This window comes from Dendrobates tinctorius, unplaced genomic scaffold, assembly GCF_039654945.1.
Source record: "Dendrobates tinctorius isolate UK_male_01 unplaced genomic scaffold, ASM3965494v1 ptg000237l, whole genome shotgun sequence".
Classification (NCBI taxonomy): Eukaryota; Metazoa; Chordata; class Amphibia; order Anura; family Dendrobatidae; genus Dendrobates; species Dendrobates tinctorius.
The window spans coordinates 5,920,173-5,942,501 of record NW_027361904.1 but is presented as its reverse complement, the minus strand read 5'-3'; the positions used below and the strand labels follow the sequence as shown (position 1 = coordinate 5,942,501).

Sequence of the window (22,329 nt, the reverse complement as noted above, 5' to 3'; positions counted from 1 at the left end):
CTAAACCATCCCGCTATTTTATGTATTCTCAATTCCACCCACCTCCCAGCACATCTAGTGTTCCAAGCAGGGAACCACCAAAGGTGCTCTGCTTCTCTGTAAGCAAGGAGCCGCAATGTGGTTTTGCTGAACTACCCTATGGTGTGGGGTGCGAGTGTTGGAGCGTGGTCAGGAGCCTCCAACCTACCTGGATGGTGGGGCACCACACCTTAGGAGAAGGTGCAGTACCTCTGTGGCGACTGAGTCTCAGGGGCACTACACAAGCTTAGCTAATTATCAGCAGATTAAATGATCATCTAATCACTCTACAAGCCTTTGTGATGATCAGCATGTCCCCTGATCTCCTACTCTCTGTATAAGCCTTTGTGATGATCATCATGTCCCCTGATCTCCTACTCTCTCTACAAGACTTTGTGATGATCAGCATGTCCCCTGGTCTCCTACTCTCTCTACAAGACTTTGTGATGATCAGCATGTCCCCTGGTCTCCTACAAGCTTAGCTAATTATCAGCAGATGTAATGATCATCTTATCACTCTACAAGCCTTTGTGATGATCAGCATGTCCCCTGGTCTCCTACTCTCTCTATAAGCCTTTGTGATGATCAGCATTTCCTCTGGTCTCCTACTCTCTCTACAAGCCTTTGTGATGATCAGCTTGTTCCCTGGTCTCCTACTCACTATGCAAGCCTTTGCAATGATCTGCATGTCCCCTGGTCTCCTACTCTCCCTACAAGCCTTTGTGGCTTTCAGCATGTCTCTTAAGGCCCCTTTACATTTAGCGATGCACCAGCGATCCGACCCGGTCAGGATCGCTGGTGCATCGCTAAATGATCGCTATCGAGCTGTCACACAGGAAGACCTCACAGCGATGCAGCAGCGACGCAGCGCACGATACTCACCTTTCACACACAGCGATCCTGACGTCCTCCCGCCCGCCTCCACGCGTCGCTCCTCGTCCCAGCAGGAAGCCCAGCAGGAAGCTGACGATGAGAAATGGAGCCGGACATTCTCGTGCGATCAGCGATGGACAGCGGGGGAGCCGGTCGGAGGTAAGTATCACACATAGCGATATCGCTAGCGATATCGCTATAACGTCACAAAATCGGTGACGTTATAGCGATATCGCTAGCGATATCGCTATGTGTAAAACCCCCTTTACTCTCTCACTCTACAAGCATTTGTGATGAGCAGCATGTGTTCTGGTCACATTCTCACTCTGCAAACTATTGTGATTATCAACATATCTCTTGGTGTCCTTCTCACTCTAAAAGCCCTTTTGATGCTCAGCATGTCTCCTTCTCACTACCAGTCTTTGTGATGATCAACGTGTCCTCGTCATCTCAGTCTACAAGCCTGTGTGATGATCAGCATGTCTCCTGGTGTTCTTTTATCTCTACAAGCCAGTGTAAATATTAACATATCCCATGGTCTATCCATCCTCTACAATCCTCTGTGGTAATTATTAGCATGTTCTTGGTCTCCTTCTCATTCCTTAAGCCTTTGTTATGATCATCATGTGTCCTGGTTATCATCTTACTCTAAAAGCCTTTGAGGTTATCAGCATGTCTCTTGGTTTCCCCACTCCACAAGCGTTTGTGATGATCAGCATGTCTCCTTATCATCTTCACACTCTACCAGCCTCTCTGATGATCACTATGTCTCTTGGTCTCCTTTTCACACTGCAAGCTTTTGTGATGATGAGCATGTCTCCTGGTCATATTTTCACTCTACCAGCCTTTGTGCTTATCAGCATATCTTCGGGTCTCCTTCTCACTTTACAAGCCTTTGTGGGTATCAGCATGTCTCCTTGTCATCTTCTCACTCTACCAGATTTTCTGATGATCACTATGTCTCCTTGTCATCTTCTCACTCTACCAGCCTTTCTGATGATCACTATGTCTCCTTGTCATCTTCTCACTCTACCAGCCTTTCTGATGATCACTATGTCTCCTTGTCATCTTCTCACTCTACCAGCCTTTCTGATGATCACTATGTCTCCTGGTCATCTTCTCACTCTACCAGCCTTTCTGATGATCACCATGTCTCCTTGTCATCTTCTCACTCTACCAGCCTTTCTGATGATCACTATGTCTCCTGGTCATCTTCTCACTCTACCAGCCTTTCTGATGATCACTATGTCTCCTGGTCATCTTCTCACTCTACCAGCCTTTCTGATGATCACTATGTCTCCTTGTCATCTTCTCACTCTACCAGCCTTTCTGATGATCACTATGTCTCCTTGTCATCTTCTCACTCTACCAGCCTTTCTGATGATCACTATGTCTCCTGGTCATCTTCTCACTCTACCAGCCTTTCTGATGATCACTATGTCTCCTGGTCATCTTCTCACTCTACCAGCCTTTCTGATGATCACTATGTCTCCTGGTCATCTTCTCACTCTACCAGCCTTTCTGATGATCACCATGTCTCCTGGCCATCGTTTCACTCTACAAGCCTTTGTGGTTATCAGCATATCATCTGGTCTCCATCTCACTTTATACGCCTTTGTGGTTATCAACTTGTCTCCTGGTCATCTTCTCAGTCTACAAGTCTTAGAAATTAACAGTTGGTTTCTCCACAGATTGCTGCTGATTATTAGTGGTCCAAGCAGAGATTCAATATTGAAAACGTCTGTAACAAGTAGGTAATGTCCAAACTTTTAAAGTAGAAAAAATTCTCGAGACAGAGCTAATTCAGTGGTCTTCATGGTCTTCCACATCCCGGTCCACAACTACAACTACAAGGAGAACTGAGCAGTAGATATCTGCTGCATTTTTGCACCTCTTTCGCTGATATAAACCCTCTATTCCATCAGTGCTGCCCTTTCCCATCTGTCTCCCATGTCTTATCTGCCGCTCCATGCATCTACATAGGACATTGTCCCCTGGAGTCTGGGCTGATATGAAGTTCAGATAGATCCACCTCCACACTATTCACCGCCCCAATAAAGTGTCTTGTCAGCGTGTATCACAGCCATCAGGACGCGGCTTTCAGACAATTCATTAAACTTTCTGAAAAGTTTTGAATCTATTGTAGGAGTCGGATCTGTCAAATTCTCTGTCATGTTCTCACTGTTGTGTAAATAGTACGGAATAATTAGCAGAATCTGACATTATTACCGACACCGGGTGTTCTGCCGGCTGATGCTTCGGTCCTGCGATTCTTCACTAATTAGCCACATGTGACAACAATGCTTTATTAGGATGCATCTGATAAAGTTATATTCTCCCAGAAATTCATGGAGTGGAAATCTGCATCACGATAAAAGGTTCTACGCCAGCGACAGAGGAGAGGTAATAAAGAAGAGCGTAATATGTCTGATAATGTCAAAATAAAGGATTAAGATACAAATCAGAACTTCACCACCATGCTTTACACTGCTGGTGTCAGATTCTTCTGATGAAATGCTGCCTGCGGTTCCCACTTGTGTTCTTTGTGGTTATGTCACACTTGTGAGTGCAATGCGAGAAACTCTCACGAGTCTCTCACCTCAATACCCGGCACTGCCGGCGGCGATAAGGACCGGAGCGTTCAGCTGCATAGAAAGACATGCAGGCACACGCTCCGGTCCAAAGTGCCTGCGGCAGTGCCAGGTATTGAGGCGAGAGACTTACGTGAGTTTCTTGCATTGCACTTGCAACTGTGACCCCGGCCTAATTGTCACCTCCTGTAGGATGAAGCTCTGGTTTTCAGCATCTTGTGTACTAGGACGGTTCTTCCTGGACACTGGGGTTCTTCTACTTGTACCATTATAGATGACATGTGTTCTCTCTTCTCTAATGATCACCTGCTGCACTATGACCTCAGCAATGGTGAGCCTTTAGGCTTCTCAGACACATCTTCCAGCATCTTGCATTCAGGGACTGTTCCTTCAAGACAGTGTGGATTTCTGTGGCGCCCCTGAGGGTTCAGTCGCCACAGAGGTACTGCACCTCCTCCTGAGGTGTGGTGCCCCACCATTCAGGCAAGGTGGGGACACCTGACCACACTCCAACACCTGCATCCCACACAACATAGTAGTGTAGCAAAGCACCCTTTGGTGGCTCCCTGCTTGGAACACGAAGAGTGCTGGGAGGTGGGTGGAGCTTAGTCTGCACCAAAAGATTGGGAAGAGTTTAGGATTTAGACAGTCTGACAGGGTCAGAAGGAGAGAGAAGATCCCCGGAGTGGGATGGATGAAGGAAGTGCTACAGCGGACCTCAGTGACCTGGGTCTGCTGGCACAGGAAAGAGACATTGATGGAAAACCTGACTCTTTATAAGAAAGATAGATTTGAACGGAACGTAAGGAGAAGAGGAGGACTGAGGATTAAAGTTAGAGCAGAACCCTTCCCAAGTTCACAGTGCAAGGCCGGGGTCCGGTCCCCGAGGTTGTATGGATACTAATGGTCCTGCAGCAGACACCGGAGGAATAGAAGTTGTCACCACTTTATTCCCACACAAGACTTGGGGGCACAACAGCAACGTAAGTGAGCCGGGACTTAGTAGCAAGGAGTCCCCGAAGCAGGCTACAGCTGTCTGCCGTACAAGTAGAGTTCATAGGAACATCTGACAGGAGGAACTCCAGTGTAACTCAGTACTGAGAGTACTTCACTGTAGGCGCAAAAAGGGAGACGTTCAGAAAAGGCACATGTTGGCGGAGTGTTGGAAGGGAGTACTTCATCTTGCCTGGAGGTTGGCTGAGTCCCTGACCCAGAGGACACGGCACGGATGTGGGCACCTGTATGCACAACAGACTGTGAGTAAAGCTTTGGAACTACATGCCCTGGTGTCCTCCGCTTATTCCTGCGCCGACACTCCCAGCACTGCTACATCTCTATGCCTGACACTACACCAACTACGTCTCTCCCCTACCTCGTCACCTACACTGCCTTGGGACTGCTGCCCTACCTGTGGAGGGCCACAACATCATTGCTGCACCACACCATCTGTCCCAGAGGATCTGCCTGCAGCGTCGGCTTAACACCTCTCTTGCCAAACACCACAGGTGGCGTCACGAATCAGACTGTTGTGACCCAGGGTTAAAACCCCAATAGCTTTTCCTCTCCCCACTTAACCATAATAAACAGACTCAGAAACCAAATGATGGGTGAAGGTCGGTCACAGCTTTATTGAATGTTTTCTTAACAACCATTTAAAGGCACTTTACTTCTCTTAAAAACGCGCTCGCCACCAAATGCCCTGCTCTGTATTCGCAGGCAAGTCGGCCAGCGAGCCGTAACTTTGTGCCAATCCTTGTTTCACCGCCACGGAGGATCCTGTTTTTAAACAGGACTCCGACCCCCACCCATCAATAGCAAAGCTTGCTCTACTCCATCTTGCAGACCGGATAAGAAAATATCGAGCCCGATGTCGTTCAAATGGACCCCGTCAGGCCTTAGCAGGGCACTGTTATCCCCTTCCAGTTGCCTGTGTCGAATGACCACACCAAACCTCTCGCGCACAAACCTAGAAACACGGGCATTAATTGACCTCCTAGTGCGCTCGACTGCCATACCATCCCGAGCCCCTTGCCACACTGCCCTCGGGACAATCTCAGACCACACTAGCATCAATTCCGGGAAAAAACTATGAAAACGTTCCATGTCAGCTCGCATCATAGTTAAAAGCTCCGCCATCTTATACGAGCACAGATCGTTTCCCCCGCATGTAAAATCAAAATAGTCGGCCCCCGAGCTCCTCTCGCGATCGAAACAACCTCAGGTAACACTTGCGGCCACTGCAATCCCCTAATGCCTCTCCACATGAAAACGACATCCCGGAATCCCAGATGCCTTCCTCCTGGGCGACACTCGGCCCGCTGTGCAGCCCAGAAAATATAGGAGTGTCCCAGCAACCAGACAGTCGGTCTGACGGAACCTGTAGGAAAAGAAAACGTTAATACAACAAATCCGGATGAATGTAACGAGCAAAGCATGCCGATCTCCATCTCCCTATCCTCTGAACTTCGGCATCAGGAAGGCCCTCCTTGGCCGCCTCCGTAGCGGCCCCAATGCGGAATGAATGAGTGCCATAACTCCCAGCCCCTTCAAACATCTGTTAAACACAGTCTGGAATTGATACCTGGTTAAAGGCAGATAATCTGCGTGCGAGAAGAAAAAACTACCCCCTTTTCTCATAACCACATATGCTTTAAGCAGCGCGACCGGACACATTGGCGATTTGGCAGCATGCAGCAAATCCCAAGAACCCCGACCCAACGGATCAGTCTTCGATTTACGGATCCTCACGCGCACTGATTCCTCCAAAAAAAACCACATCCTCAAACCACAAACCACACCCCAAATCGAGCTTCGAACGCGGAACCAACTCCCCGACCCTTAGGGCCCCCCCCCAAAAAAATCTAGTCCGAAAGCAGCAGACACAAGAGCCGCTTCAAAAACGGAACTGCACACCTTATCCGCAATTGCTATAAGTCGACCAAGGAGAGCTAGAGACACCGGACGCCGGCACTCAGAACTAGGCTGGACCCTCCTCCAACCCTTCATAGCCTGCCTAACAATAAAACATTTCATAACATCAGACCAGCCTAACAACTGAAAATGAAAAGCAACACCAGACAAACGTTGCTGTGCTGACGCGCCCGACAAACCCTTACTATTCAACTGACACAAGTACTCAATCGTAACTTGCAATCGCGAATTCTCACACTCCTGAACCGGTCTGTGACCCGCCAACTGGCACCATTCCATCCATGCCTTACCATACGCTTGCCACGTCGACTGGGACAACGAGGAACGAACAAGGGACATCAACTGTTCCCGATCATGTCCCACAGAATCGGCGGGCAACTGAAAACCTCCGGAAGGGGATGGTGACCAAGATCCGTGAAAACCTGTAAATCAGAAGAATCAGAAAAGTTAGCAAGCAAACCATCAGGGCCCTGTTCGAGTCGAGCCCGAAACCAAATGTTGAATTGCAAACATAGCAGAGCCAGTCTACGAAGAAGAGCCAAAACCTGCGGAGACCTGGAAGACATGTGATTGATACAGCGAACCACCCCAGGGTTACCCGTCCTAAAATGAATCTCCTGATTGCACAGCAAACTACCCCACAACTCAATCGAGACGACGATTGGAAAAATCTCGCAAAGGGTTCTATCATGACCAAAACCCAACCTGGCCCAAAACTCTGGCCAAGCCTCACGACACAGTCGATGCCCAAATCTTGTCATGAAACCCACAACTCCGTCTTCCGATGCAAACAAATTTAAGTCCTGTGCCGTCCGGCACGGTAACATGAAGCAAGTGTGACCGTTGAATGTTTGCAAAAAAGAAAGCCACACCTCCAAATCTGCCTTCATGGCTCTTGTAACTCGCACCCTGTGGTGTGGGCTGGAGGCTCCTTTCGTAGCCAACGACAGCCGTCGGGAGAACGCCTTGCCTACCGGCATGACTCTGCACGCAAAAACCAACAACCCCAACAGTGATTGCATCTGCAAGAGGGTAACCTTTCGAACTGACAGGAAACCCTCAATCAACGAGACCAATTTTTGAATCTTTTCAGCGGGTAGCCGATACACCATCGCTACCGTATCAATTTCAATGCCCAAAAAAGACAAAATTTGAACCGGGCCAATGGTCTTTTCCGGTGACAAAGGAACACCGAATTTCTGCGCGATTGACTTGAACGTGGAAAGCAGCCTGTCACACATATCCGATGAATTTGGGCCAACAAAAAGGAAATCATCCAGGTAATGAGTGACAGACCTTATTCCCGACTCCCATCTCACTACCCATTCTAAAAAAGAACTAAAAAGTTCAAAATAATAGCAGGAAATCGAACATCCCATGGGGAGACACATGTCAAAATAAAATTCCCCATCTACCTGACAACCCAGTAGATGGAAACAATCCGGATGCACCGGCAACAAATGAAACGCCGAATCGATATCCGACTTGGCCAACCAGGCACCATCCCCCGCTCTCCTAATCAAAGCCACAGCCCTATCGAATGATGCATAAGATACTGACGCATCGTCGGGAGAAATACCATCATTCACCGAAAACCCTTTTGGGTGCGATAAATGGTGAATCAAACGAAAGGAACCAGGATCTTTTTTCGGGACCACTCCCAAAGGTGACACCCTAAAATCCTGAAAAGGCGGGGATAAAAACGGACCGGCCATCCTACCCAGTGCTACCGCCTTCTGCACCTTCGCCAACAAAACATCCGGGTGATCACGAGCAGACTTCAAATTTACCGAAAAAGCGCGGGACCTGTGCAATTTAAACGGAATGAAAAAACCTTCTGAAAACCCAAAACGGAGCCGACCCGCTGCCTCCTTGTTAGGATACAGGTCTAGCCATGGCTCCATCGCGACTACGCTCACCGGTGTCTTTCCTCTCATTTTGCTGCGGCTTGGCCGGCAGCTTCCCCGCAGGACGGGAACACTTGGAGGCCGGGTGGGAGCCTCCACAGGCCGAACACTCATGTCGGAATTTGCAGAGGCCGTAAAACCTACAGTGTCCCTCATTGAACAACCAACAGGTACCGGGTCTCCGCACGACCACTGAACTGGAACCTGTTGAGCCTTGTCCAGCAGCCGCTGATGGAAAGGGATACTGCTTCTGCGTCATCATAAGACGCAACCATACCTCAGTCGCCTTAACCCCCCAGCCAATGTCTGGCTGGAGGGCTAACCGTCTCCTGAATTCCTCATCATACCTCCACCACGCCGACCCACCGTGAGCCTTGTATGAATTGTAGATCATATCCTAATAGATAAACAGCTCGGAGCAGCGGCCCGGGTGTTTCTGCCCCATAATGCAACCCAATACAGCGAAAGCTTGCAACCAATTATTCATAGTTTTCGCCACCTTTGGGCGCACTCTCTCCGAACACCTCTCAACCGGCCTCCTTTCCTTGTCCACAGTGTGTTGATCCACCGACACCAACGACCAAATATCTACATAATCATTGCTCCAAATCTTCTTCTTAGTGTCGTCATCTATGTGCGATCCCAGCGCACTAACCCCACAGAACATGGTATCCTTATACACCCCCGCTAGCAGGGCATCCACCTTATGACACTCCTTTGCCGTACCAGCCGTGGAGGGCAATTGCCCGATCAACGCTCTCAAAACAGATATCATAGAGAATTATCCATACTTGAAGAACCCAATAGGGAACACTCACCCGGATTGACCGTTGGAGTAGGGACTCCCGTAGATGGAGGAACTCCAGCTCCCGGATAACCCGCCGAACTGTTGATGCCATAACTTGTAGCCTCAGGGGTTGCGCTCGGCTCGACCAGGCTGTAAGTCCTTGAACGAGCCCTCGACTCCCGACGCTCGGGAGGAGGACCACGAACATGCTCGGGACTCACAGACATGCTGGACACCTCTGACAACGAAGATGGATAGCCACGTCTCGAGGACCGGGGACGACCACGGAAGGAACCTCTGCGGCCGGAGCGCCTAGATCTTTTATGACGCCGCTGTGATGCATGATGCCCATGGCGTCGCGACTGCGGGGATGAAGAATAAGAGGAGGAGGAAGAGGATCTCCGGCGTCTACGCCTGTCCCGCCTCCCCCTCAAGGGACCGTCATCTACTGCAGCCGCCACGGAAACTTCCCTGCTACCACTGGGTATGGCAGTAGCCGGAGCCGGGCCTTGAACATCCCCGTGAACCCCATCTCTATGCGGCGCAGGAGCAAGCACCCCAGCGCTCAGCGTACCCGACCCCCCCGGAGAAGAGGATGCCTGGCTAACCCCTGCGACAGGTGCCTGTAATACACAGCCCTGCCCCCGCTCCTCCACCCCCGGCACCAAGGGCCGCTCTGGCTGCACATTAATCTGTTCCCCTGCTGAAGCAGAGGAGGACGCACTGTGCCTACCCCCCATGGTGACTCCCGTCGCCCCAGTCCGGTTAACCCCCCTGGGCTCCAAACCCTTCTCCCCAGTCGATAGTAATGTGGGCACCCGCCCCGAGGCCGCCACCTCCCTGCCCCCCCGCCACGATGCCGCACTGATCCGCCGTGCGCTTCTCCCACGTGCACAGTCCCCTGCACAGTCAGCGCCGCCGGACCGGAAGTCGGGGGGCGGTGACTTCCGCCCAGCCGCGCGTCGCCGGGAAACACCGGCCAACGCCGGCGAGGCGTCGCGCAACCGCAGAGGAGGGCGGGATTCCCGGGCGGACCGCCTGCCTCCCTGTGGCCCCACCGCCGCCGGCCGCTCTTGCTGCAACCCAGCGGCGGCGGCCGGACCAGATCGCCATGAAGACGTGTCGGGACCGGGCACCCCATCAGAGGCCGGGGCCTGCGCAGCCGCCAGGTGAGCGCCGATCCCCGCCAGAACGCCATGTAGCCAGGGCTCTCCCTCCTGTAAGACCCACAGGCGCAAGGCCTCTAACAGTGGGTCACTCATAATACCGCCAGACAGTGCTTGTGACAAGCACTTCCAGGATCCGGTCAGAAGGAAAGAGGGAGGGTGGCCACGGATTTGGTGCTATATAACCACAGGAAGGGGTTGTGCTAATCCCTACCCAATCCCATTAGCCCCATAATATTACTACTCCGCCCCAGCATGACATGGGTGGGCGAGTTCAATTTAACCCATAAGGGAAGGGGAGGGGAGGAAAGGCTCCACAGTCAGTGGCACTCTCCTTAGTCAGTACAGTGCCCACCATTCTATGAACATTTCCGCTATTTACAATGGGCGCCCAGGGCCACGGTCTGGGCCATAGCTGCCGTGACAACAACCCCCTCTTGGAGATCCGCGGACCCGGTACCGAGTCCCCCACGGCCCTGGCACGGGGGCGACCCATTTCCACTTGGCAAGCCACAGCTAGATATCATGTTTGCCCCTCTCTCTAATGGTCGTCTCCTGCACTGTGACCCCACTAATGCTGAGACCTTCCTGGAGGATGACGTTCTGGTTTCCAGCATCCTGTGTTCTAGCACTGATCTTCTTGGACAATTTATGCTTTGCTCATAGATGTCATTTGTTCACCTCTCTTTAATAGCCACCTCCTGCACTTTGACCTCAGCAGTGGTGAGAGCTTCACAAAGACGTCTTCTAGCATCTTGTGCTCTGGTACTCTTCCTCCGCGGCAGTGGTGATCTCTTCTTGGAAAGCCTCATCTAGTTATCATGTGTGCCTCTAATGGTTGCCTTCTGCACTGTCACCTAGTGTTCACAGCTTCTGCTTAGATTTTAGAACTGTTACTCCTGAACATTGGTGGTCTTCTTCTTCCAGCCTCATAGATGGTATGTCTTCTGTAAGGAGATGGAAATGTTGCCCATGTTTCCCCTTGAAGACACGTACATCATTACAATGTGTCACGAGTAGTGTTGAGCATTCTGATACTGCAATATCAGGTATCGGCCGATATTCGCGGTATCGGAGTTCCGATACTGAGTTCCGATACTTTTAGAATATCGAATACTGTAATCGGAAGTTCCCATAATGCAATGAGCCAGTTTGATTTTATACAGCCAGTGAGGAATCCTAAGAAGTGTGGGCACATCCTCTTATGCATGTTAGGCATGTTAACTAATGGCATGGCTGTGATTGGCTGCTGAAATGATGTCATGATGCACTATAAAAGCCGTCGCGGCCATTTTGGGTTCACTCTGCTGTGAATTTACTTAGGGACAGGACGCTGCTGTTCTGACTCTGAGGGACAGTTTGAGCTAGCGATTTGCTTTATTGTGCTTTACCCAGGCTACTTTAGCAACCGCTGTGTGAGAAGCTTTCTTTTGCCTTGCAGCGCTGTTCACAGCTGTCTGCGAGGTCTATGTGTGTGAGTGCAGCTCATGCTGTAGTGTGTTCTGCACCACCTCCGGTTGTAGTCCGCTCAGCGTGCATCACTGCCTCATACATTGTCCTTTTTTGCATTAGTGCTGCTCATTTTTCCAGATTTCTCCTATTAGTGTGCATCCATCCGTATCCAGCTAGATTGCTTGAAAACACTATATAGGAGTAGATAGAGGAGCTTTTCTGCAGCCTTGCAGCGCTGTTCACGGCTGTCTGCGAGGTCTCTGTGTGTGACTGCAGCTCACGCTGTAGTGTGTTCTGCAACCACCTCCGGTTGTAGTCCGCTCAGCGTGCGTCACTGCCTCATACATTGTCCTTTTTTGCATTAGTGCTGCTCATTTTTCCAGATTTCTCCTATTAGTGTGGTTCCATCCGTATCCAGCTAGATTGCTTGAAAACACTATATAGGAGTAGATAGAGGAGCTTTTCTGCAGCCTTGCAGCGCTGTTCACGGCTGTCTGCGAGGTCTCTGTGTGTGACTGCAGCTCACGCTGTAGTGTGTTCTGCAACCACCTCCGGTTGTAGTCCGCTCATTGTCCTTTTTTTGCATTAGTGCTGCTCATTTTTCCAGATTTCTCCTATTAGTGTGGTTCCATCCGTATCCAGCTAGAATATTTGCAAACACTATATAGGAGATATAGGAGTAGATAAAGGAGCCTTTCTGCTGGCTTGTGCCCTGCAGCCCCAGCCAGATTAGTATTAGCCTATTTTTTGGAGCCTCATCTATTGCATTGTAGGGTACCTTCCTGCATTGTAATAGCTACAAAAAGTTTGTGATACTATCGGTTTTAAATCTTTGGGCACATCCAGTGTCTTTTTGTGAAAAAAAAAAGTTATTAAAGTTCACCAAACACTCCACTTTACAGTTGTGTAGGCCACATTAGCTCATATTAAAGTCTAGTCCACACTTTATAAAATTAGTGTTTCTTATACCTGTTAGCAGCTGTTCAGGAATAAGCACACTAAGCCCTTAGTACTTTTCTGCCTATCTTTATCAGTCTACCAAGATGAGGAAGGCAGGGAGTAAGGCACGTGATCGTGGGCGTGGAGTTTCTGCAGGGAGAGGACGTGGGGATTCTGTGCCTGCTGCGGGCACCAGTGACTCAGCATCCCCCAGTTTTACCAGGGAACAGTCCTTTATGCGCAGCTTTGTAGGAGCTCGTCGTTCCCCACTGCTGCGGGACGAACAAATTGAAGCCGTTGTCGGATGGATGGCAGCTAACGCATTGACTTCAATTAGTTCCAGATCCTCTCAGGTCAAGAGCACTGAAGAGCACCCATCTGTCTCTTCACCACCTGCCAAATTGCTGATATAGAAGAGTTAATGGTTTGCTTTTATATCCCTTTAAATGCCTTTAAGACTTCAATTGCCTTTTGCCTTATTATTGCTAGAATTATTCTTATGTAGACTAGTAGTCTCTGTCTTCAAGGAAACTATACTTGTTATCATATTTGTTCTCAACAACGTGTTCTGGGTATATTGTAAACAAGGTACGTACGACCCTGAGGTGATGGTGGGGGCCAAATGAGCTCCAGAGTCACATATTGTTGTAAATGGTATAAAAACATGTCTTATATTTCATTACGTCAGATAAAGTGATTTGACCACGACCCGTGTGTGTTGAGTCCTTTGTCTCCAAGCGCTTGTCATCAGAAGGGCGACAAAACCTCTCAATCTGGCCTCACTGGTGATCTGGAAAGATCTGACGCTTGGTCAGAACAAAAACAGCTACGACAGTTTGGCGCCCGACGGGGACCGTGGAAACCAGTCTATTCGGAATCCGGATGTGGGAGCTTCCTGGGAGGTTGAAAATGCAGAATCCAGGCTGCAGCAGGTGAGAACATTTATTCTTACATTGATTCTGCATCTGCAACCTCTCTAAGGATGTCCACATACCTCTGGGTAAGACTGTAACAGCACGGTTCAAAAGAACCCACATCACCAGTGAGGGGTGAGTATGTCTGTATGAGAGTTGAATAATAGAGTAATAAGATAATAATTGTCATCTGTATTATCTGTTAAACTGTTCTGGCAATATACTAATATACTAACTGGTTGTGTACTGGTGTACTGTGTAGCACAAAGTCTGGGATAGACTCTGTGCAGTGGTTGTTGTTTTGGATTGGCAGTAAATCATATGAGGCTGTATTTTGTATAGGGCTGTGGTTTTTTGGTTGCTCTGGTTTTCAATGTTTGTTGTTGTTTAAGAAGTTGGCTTTGGTGTTCTCGGAGTGTCAGTGGACACTGCTGTAGGTTAAAGTGTCAATCAAATCCAAAGTGCAAGATAGTCAGGCTGTGTGAATCCTTGTATGTATGTCTATGAGAACCTCTGAATAAGATGAGAGATGAGTAATTGAGTATAAAAAAAGTCCCTGAATGTGATGAATGAATCATCACACATCATTTTTGTGTCAAGAGATTGTTACCTTTCTAGTTGTGGGGGAATCCCGGACAGATGCGTTATAGATATTTCAAATCTACATCTGAGACTGAATGAATTGAGTAATGATATAGCTCGTGTTATATGTGGCATTACATTGCAAAGTTTCCTGAATGCATTTGGCCAGAAAAAGGGCAAGGCATGGTTAATCTCATTATACAGTCATCTGCTCTTACAGTGAAATCCCGTGATTTTGAGTTTCTTTGTAGAAATTGATTTTGATAAGTCTAAAGAGCTACAGAATTCTGTGAAGAACGACGCTGCATTCTGACGGGAGGGGTGAAGGATGGCGCTGCGCAGTTTTTCTTCTCCCTTCGCTCTTATCTCTGCTGAGTGTGAGCTGTGCTCAAAATTCTCTGTAATTCTATCCATAAAGTACGCGCTGAAAGATTTGTGCATTTTAAAGCAACAGTACTTAATTGAAGTTGGAAGTTAAAAGTAAAATATGGTGCCTAATTTAGAAGGAAATCGCAAGTGATTGTTTGGTCATTAATGTGTTTGAACCTGCTTCTAGTTGTGTGATTGATTTGTATAGCAAATTGTGTATCAACAGAGGAGGTAGCCGACTGTACGGCTGATAAAGTGGGTTAGAGTCCTATCACACCTGGGACTTCTTACTTTAGTCAGCAGGTTTTATTGTTGTGGGTGAGAGGCGAGGGTGAGGAGCCCTCTGGATATACCTTGGCAGGCTCACTCTGACTTGCTAAGTGTGGCCTGTAAGACAGAGGTCCAGGCACACTGGGAGGGCATTTCAGAAGAAAGGTGAGCTGTCTAAGGTTGAAATAGCCTTCCCACAACAATCCATGGAGCTGGGCTGGAAGGATGCAGGCCTGATCCTATTCTAGCCAGCTGATCTAGCGGGTGAGAGGCAGAGAGCCTTCCCGCTACATCCTGTAGGTCTACCGGGTGAGAGGCAAGGAGCCTTCCCGCTACACCTTGGCAGGCTCTCTCTGACTTGCTAAGTGTGGCCTGTAAGACAGAAGTCCAGGCACACTGGGAGGGCATTTCAGAAGAAAAGTGAGCTGTCGGCAGAAAAAGGTTGAAGCCATGGCAACTTTTTCTGTGTACTGTCGGTGCCCCCAATGAGATCCAAGAGAGCTATGCAAATTGAAAAAGACAAAGAAGAAAGGAAGCAGTAATACAGGTTGGACCAATTTAAAAAAAAAAAAAAGGCAAAAATACCAGAGTGTGAATGTTTGGATGTACAAAAAGGCACAGACAAGGGAAGAAAATAGCAAGTGAATAAATGATGCTTGAGAATGAATGTGCAGCAGTGTGGAAGGTGTATTATGAATGTTTTGATTGACAAAGAGTAACCAGAGACTCAGACAAAACAGATGGACTTGTAAACACTGTGATCAGACTCAGACAAACCCAGACTGAATAGCTACTTGTGTGACCTGTGCTACTGACCTAAGCAAGTTGCGCTAAATCCTGTCCAGACAAGATCATATGTAGTGACATAAGAAGCTGACATAATAGAGTGGGTAGTGGGGACATTGACCTTTGAGGAGTAAGCTGACAGTAGACATCAGACGACCAACCCCATCAGTGCGACTAGAATAAGAAAGATGCAGGTGTATTATCCCTGGAGCCCCTCTGACCAGCTAGCTTTGTTGAAACAGTTGCCTGACCCTGAAGACCAACCATTCCCATTTTACAGACACATAAAGGAAGTACAGCAGACATATAAGTGTACCTGGGCAGACCTAGAGAGGTTGGTGAGTTTAAAGGCAGGTGACGCACTAGGACATATAATTAAGACACACACAGATGTGACAAAGAATCAGGCTTGGGGCATGGATGATAAATCTGCACTGTCTGGGGAGACGTACTGTGAGTCACTAAGACAATGGGCTACAGTGGAACAATCAGAGCAGTCTGTACTCCTGACTAATGTGACACAGCAAAGAGGAGAGAGTGTAGAGATGTACTTTGGACGGTTACAGCTGAAATGGGCAGACATGGGGTACATTTGCATAAACCCACTTGATGTTAGAATACTGGTGAATACATTCATTGACGGTATGAACAAAGACTTGCGAGACGCAGTACAGACAGCCAGGCGTGAAAGGAGACATGTAGATCCGAAAGACCTCCTTAAGGTAGCTAAAGAAATTGAGCAAACAAGGACAATAAGACGACCTGTCATGTATGCTGGAGCACAAGGAAAACAGTGGAGACGTAGTAAGGTACCAAGGGACCTAGAAACAGTGAGGTGCTGGAATTGTGGTACTTACAAAACTTATTGTTAGTGACAATACCCCTATGAATTTACTGGGAGCAGATGTGCTGAGTGCGATCCCGGCCACCATACAGTACTCTCCTGAGGGTATTACAGTCACAAGTCCCCTCTCAGATAAACATTTGTGTAAGATTGCGGCAATGGTGTATATGACAAAAGCGGTGAATCTAACACCTGACACCAAAATGCCTGAGGATGAGGAAATGGGACAGGTGCCAGACACTGTTTGGGCAAGGGGAAAAACGGATGTGGGTCAGTTGCCCATTCCCCCTGTCATGATTAAAATGAAAGAAGGAACCACTCCCCCTTGTTTAAAGCAATACCCCTTGAGCCTAGCAATATCAATAGCCAAATCAATTGCCCCGAGCAGAGATATTAGAGAGTATGTTAAGGCAGGGGTTCTGGTGCAAAGAAACCCCCCTTTGGACTGCAAAGATCTTCCCCCTGTGACACCACTTTGTATCCCATTAGGAAAAAAGAAAAAAAAAAAAAAGGAACTCAAGGGTTTGCTGACACTTACAGAAAGGTTCATGACTTAAGGGCTATTAATGATGATACAGAGAGTGTGACCTCAATCGTCCCTAACACACACACACAATACTGTCACAGATCCCAGTGATGTCAAAATGTTTCACAGTCATTGATTTAGCAGGTGCATTTTTCTCTGTACCCCTGCACACAGACTGTCAGTATCTTTCTCCTTTACTCATAGAGGTGAATAATATTGTTGGACAGTCCTCCCACAAAGGGGGAAAGAAACCCCCTGCCATCTATTCAGCAGCGATGGCAGGGATCCTTGAGTAGTGGCCATCACCTCATCCGCTGATTGTACTATTACAGTACGTGGATGACCCTAAGGGTTGCAAGGTCTCACGTGACAAATTACAGTATTACAAACAAAAGGTGACATTTGTTGGGACATTATATTGCCGAAGGTACCAGACACCTGACAGGAAACAGGCAATTCAAGATCTCCCTCTACCCAGGTCACCTAAGCATCTATGCATCTTCCTAGGTTTAGTGACCCGGGACCTCACACAAAATTGATTGTGTCTGTGCGGTAGGAGCAGCCGCACTACTAGGAAAGGCATGTGAGATCACACTGACGTTTCTTTTGACAATCTATTCCCCACATGACATCCATGCCATACTCCTACAAGTTCAACCAAAACATCTGTCTATGGCCAGACAGCTCGGACTTGAGTGTGCTCTACTAATTCCTGAGTATGTCACCCCTCAAAAGATGTAACGTTCTGAATCCAGCCACCCTCCTGCCTGTGGATTCAGAAAAGGGGGAATTGGTGACTGTATTGGCGAGTGAGGAAGGATACTTTGACATGACGCATGAACATGTCTGCATAGAACTGATGAGTCAGGAGACAGTTGGGTTTGCACACATTCATGAAAAACCTGTTCCTAATGCAGACTTTGAGTTTCTTTTTTGTAGATGGCCCCAGATACCACCAGGATGGACGATTCTACACTGGATATGCAGTAGTATCCTCACATGAGGTAATCCGAGCGGAACCACTCTCTCCTCACATGTCGGCACAGGAGGCAGAGTTGAAGGCACTCACTGAGGCGTGTAGAGCCGCTGCGGGTAAAGTCGCTAATATTTTCACAGATTCGAAGCCCATTAAAAATGCAGAGCTGGTGAAACAATTGATGGAGGCATTGATGTTACCAGTCCAGGTTGGCATTGTCAAGGTAAAAGCACACACAAAGGTGACTCCGTGGAGGTAGAGGGCAATAGAAGGGCGAACGAGGCTGCTAAAATAGCACAAGGCGGCCTAGAGAGAGCAGTGGATGGTGGCGGGGAGTCAGCGTATTCCAGCCACATTAGGTCTAGATGTCCTGAAATCCCTCCAGTAAAAGGCTGCCCAAACAGAGAAGGTACACCGGGGGAGACTGGGAGCTGAGCTGAACTCAAATGGAGTATGGGAGAATAAGGATAAAATGTGCCCACCAAAGTCCCTGTTCCCAATCATGGCGCAAGCAGCACATGGCCCCAATCACACCTCAAAAAGTCACATGTGTGCCATGGTGGATGCCTTCTGGATCGCTCCTGGTTTCAGTTACGCAGACGCGAAACTTGTACAATCATGTCTCATCTGTGCACAGCACAACCCAGGTAAAACAGTAAAAGTCCCTAAGAAAGCGACACCTAGGCCTCTCTACCCGTTTCAGAGACGGCAGATTGACGACATACAGCTACCAAGGTAGGAGTGTATGCAAATATCCCAGTATGTGTAGATCTCTTCTCTGGTTGGCCGGAAGCCTATCCGGTAAAACGTGCAAATGCTAAAATGACTACAGACAAACTGATGAAAGAACTGATCTGCAGGTATGGTGTCCCAGAAACCACAGAAACAGATAGGGGTACACACTTCACGGGAGAAATAATGAGGGAAGTCATGCAGGCCCCGGGTGTACAGCAAGCATTTCATACACCATATAGGCCACAAGGTAGTGGGAAAGTGGAAAGACTAAATGGGACACAAACTGAAAATTCAAAAGGCCATGGCAGACACAGGAAAGAGCTGGGTGGAGTGCTTGCCTCTTGCACTCTTTTCAGTCAGACACACTCCAAATAGAAACACAGGCTTGTCTCCTTCTGAAGTCCTGTTGGTAGTGCACCAAAGACTGGTCTGTACTTCCCACAGGTGCTACAAGTGCAACACGGTGCTATGACAGCCTACGTCCATGCCTTGCAGGAAAGACTTAATGTGGTGCATAAACATGTGTTCTCATACATTCCAGATCCTAATGCCAGTGCAGATGTGCATCAGCTGAATCCAGGTGATTGGGTGGTTATACGCAGACACGTGAGAAGGATCCGGGACCCACGATTTGACGGCCCCTTCCACGTCCAGCTGACCACATCCACTTCAGTAAAACTTGAGGGAAAGTCCACCTGGATCCACGCCAGTCACTGCAAGAAGGTCCTGTCAACAGCAGAATGACTGTTCTCCTCATCACCTTGCTGGCAGTGACAGGGTTACTGCACTCTACAGAGACACAGGATAAACTCTTAAATGCTGATTGGGACAACAAACTTGTTCGGCATCATGCTCTTCTTATAAGGGACATGGAAGGACAGAAACCGAAAGACTGTTGGATCTGTACACACAGCCCTGTATCCGTGAGGACTATGCCGTTCTTAGCCTTACCTCTGGAGACATGGGAGGTATTAACCCCACACTGCCTACACCATGAGACTTGGACTCAACCTAGGTGTGCCCCGTGATATATCTGCCTCATTGGCTATAGTCGAATGGGCCGCTAATCCCTGGTTTCAGTTTAATATAACGCGGCCTAAAGGTACAAATGTGGTGGCGGGAATATGATTCAGATGTCGGAAATATGGTCGCCAGGAGGAGGACTGAGATCCCTCACTCAGACCCTATTCCCAATGATGGACGGTGGTTCAGTCTTCAACACACTGGAGCAAATACCTGTGGTGAGGACAATAATTACACTCATGATCAAACACAGGTTAATAAGACAGTGTACCAGGATGGTATTGAAGGCTGTAGAGCATCTACGGGTAAAATAATAAGGAAAGAAAGGGGTAAATGTACATCTGGTATAAGGGGAAAACCAATGAATAATACTTGGTGTGCCCATAAGCCTGCAGTAGGTCAGGACTTTTGAGTTTATACCAATGTATACAGACCCCTGGTCACGTTTGTGTTCACCCTGAAGGAGTATTCTTGGTTTGCGGACATCGAGCCTACAGGTGGGTGAGCCCGGACATAAGAGGGGTCTGCACTCTTGCTAAACTGACACCAGCCACTTTCATAGTTCCTCATAGTAAAATAGACACTGCAGAAGTCCCAATTCACACTTTGTATAGAAGGGCTGCAGACAATAAGCCCCAGCCAAATGGTAGGCCGCATCTAGTAGAGATGGGGATAACAAAATATTCAGTAGTATGCTAATATACCCCTTCATAACACAACTGTGGGATAAATTAGTAGAAGCTACCGACTACCTGGACGATCAGATTTTCCAGATTCTTGAAGTTCTAAATGAGACTAATACAATACAGAGACAATTAATCATAGTTACTAACCAACATACTAGAGTACTAGATTACCTGACAGCAAAAGAAGGAGGAATGTGTCAGATAATGGGTCCCACCTGTTGTAATTATATCGACCCTGCTGGCAATCTCCAGATCAAGGCCAGTATGGACAACGTAGGTGAACTTAGAGACCAATGGTTAAAACAACACAGTGCAAACAGAGACTCCTGGTGGGGTAACACATTCTCTTTCCTAAATCCAGTAAATTGGTTTAATGGCTTAGTAGGATGGATTTTTGGCATTATATAGACTTGTATGCAAATTTTGTTGGTTTGCTTATTGCTTTATGTAGCCGTAAAAGCGCTAATATATGTATTACTTAAGCTACTGAATAATGTATGCATAAAAAAAGAATCTAAGGCTGAACCTTCTGTAGTGTATCATAGACCCCAGGTAGCCATTGCTGATGGGGAAGGTGAGTGTCCACACTGAGGGTGGATGGGTGAAGCAGGTAGGAAGCCCCCTTATGGGTACTAGACCCATGAGAGAGTAGCTCCTTTGTGGACATCACCTGACCCTGTGGCAAAGGTTATACCATTTACAAAAGGGGGAAATTGATATAGAAGAGTTAATGGTTTGCTTTTATATCCCTTTAAATGCCTTTAAGACTTCAATTGCCTTTTGCCTTATTATTGCTAGAATTATTCTTATGTAGACTAGTAGTCTCTGTCTTCAAGGAAACTATACTTGTTATCATATTTGTTCTCAACAACGTGTTCTGGGTATATTGTAAACAAGGTACGACCCTGAGGTGATGGTGGGGGCCAAATGAGCTCCAGAGTCACATATTGTTGTAAATGGTATAAAAACATGTCTTATATTTCATTACGTCAGATAAAGTGATTTGACCACGACCCGTGTGTGTTGAGTCCTTTGTCTCCAAGCGCTTGTCATCAGAAGGGCGACAAAACCTCTCAATCTGGCCTCACTGGTGATCTGGAAAGATCTGACGCTTGGTCAGAACAAAAACAGCTACGACATTGCCCAGGCAGTCAGAGAGCCATGGACAGGAGCCATCTCTACTTCTGTTCTCTGAATCTGTTGGCTTGGAAAGAGGGGGCCAGCCAAGCAGCATTCGAGAATTGAAGAAGAGGTAGTATGCAGTGATGTGCAACAGCTTTGTCTCTATGAATCTGAAGAGGCGGGTGGGCCAGTGCCTATGGTCAGCAGACCTCAGTACGCATCTGATGATGAGACTCAGGTGCCACTTTCTCGTGCGTACTGTGCTGTCGAGACTACCCAGGAGAAGTAGTCGTTTGAAGAGGGTAGTGTAGATGATGAGGTCCTTGACCCATCATGGCGTGAGGTACAGGAAGGTGGTGGGAGCAGCTCTGAGGAAGAGATTCCCCGAACGGCCAAAAAAGGAGGGAGAGAGAGGAGGCAGACTCGGTTGCCTGTAGCCTCCACTTCGGCACCCATTAGGAGCATGCCTCTTCCAAAACCCAAAACGGGCGCTCCCAGAACTTGCAGTGCGTGGTCCTTTTTTGACACAGTTGCAGATGACATTTGCTTTGTCAAATGCAAGCTGTGTAATCAGAAAGTGAAAAGAGGGAAAAGTGTCAGCAACCTCAATACCACAAATATGTGGAAACATGTGCGGACCAAGCACGTGGTGGAGTTACAAAGACACACTGAAGACCTAGGCCAACCTACAGCGCCACCTACCACCTCTTCAGCTCGTGTTGTAGCCTTTTCCTCCAGCTCACACACAGCTGGTTTGGCTTCCTCACAGGATCGCCATGGAAGAACCTCTGGCACTGTTGTACAGAGACACAGTGTCATTCCACCCACAGCA

The 22,329-nt window shown here is 48.1% G+C and overlaps 1 long non-coding RNA gene across 1 annotated transcript; it reads left to right on the top strand.

The window, feature by feature from the left end:
* The first annotated feature begins 13,108 nt into the window (after positions 1-13,108).
* On the top strand, positions 13,109-21,388 carry LOC141060450 (uncharacterized). The gene is made up of 2 exons (XR_012222706.1): positions 13,109-13,713; positions 19,208-21,388. It is a non-coding gene; the product is annotated as an uncharacterized lncRNA (long non-coding RNA).
* The last annotated feature ends 941 nt before the right edge of the window (positions 21,389-22,329 follow it).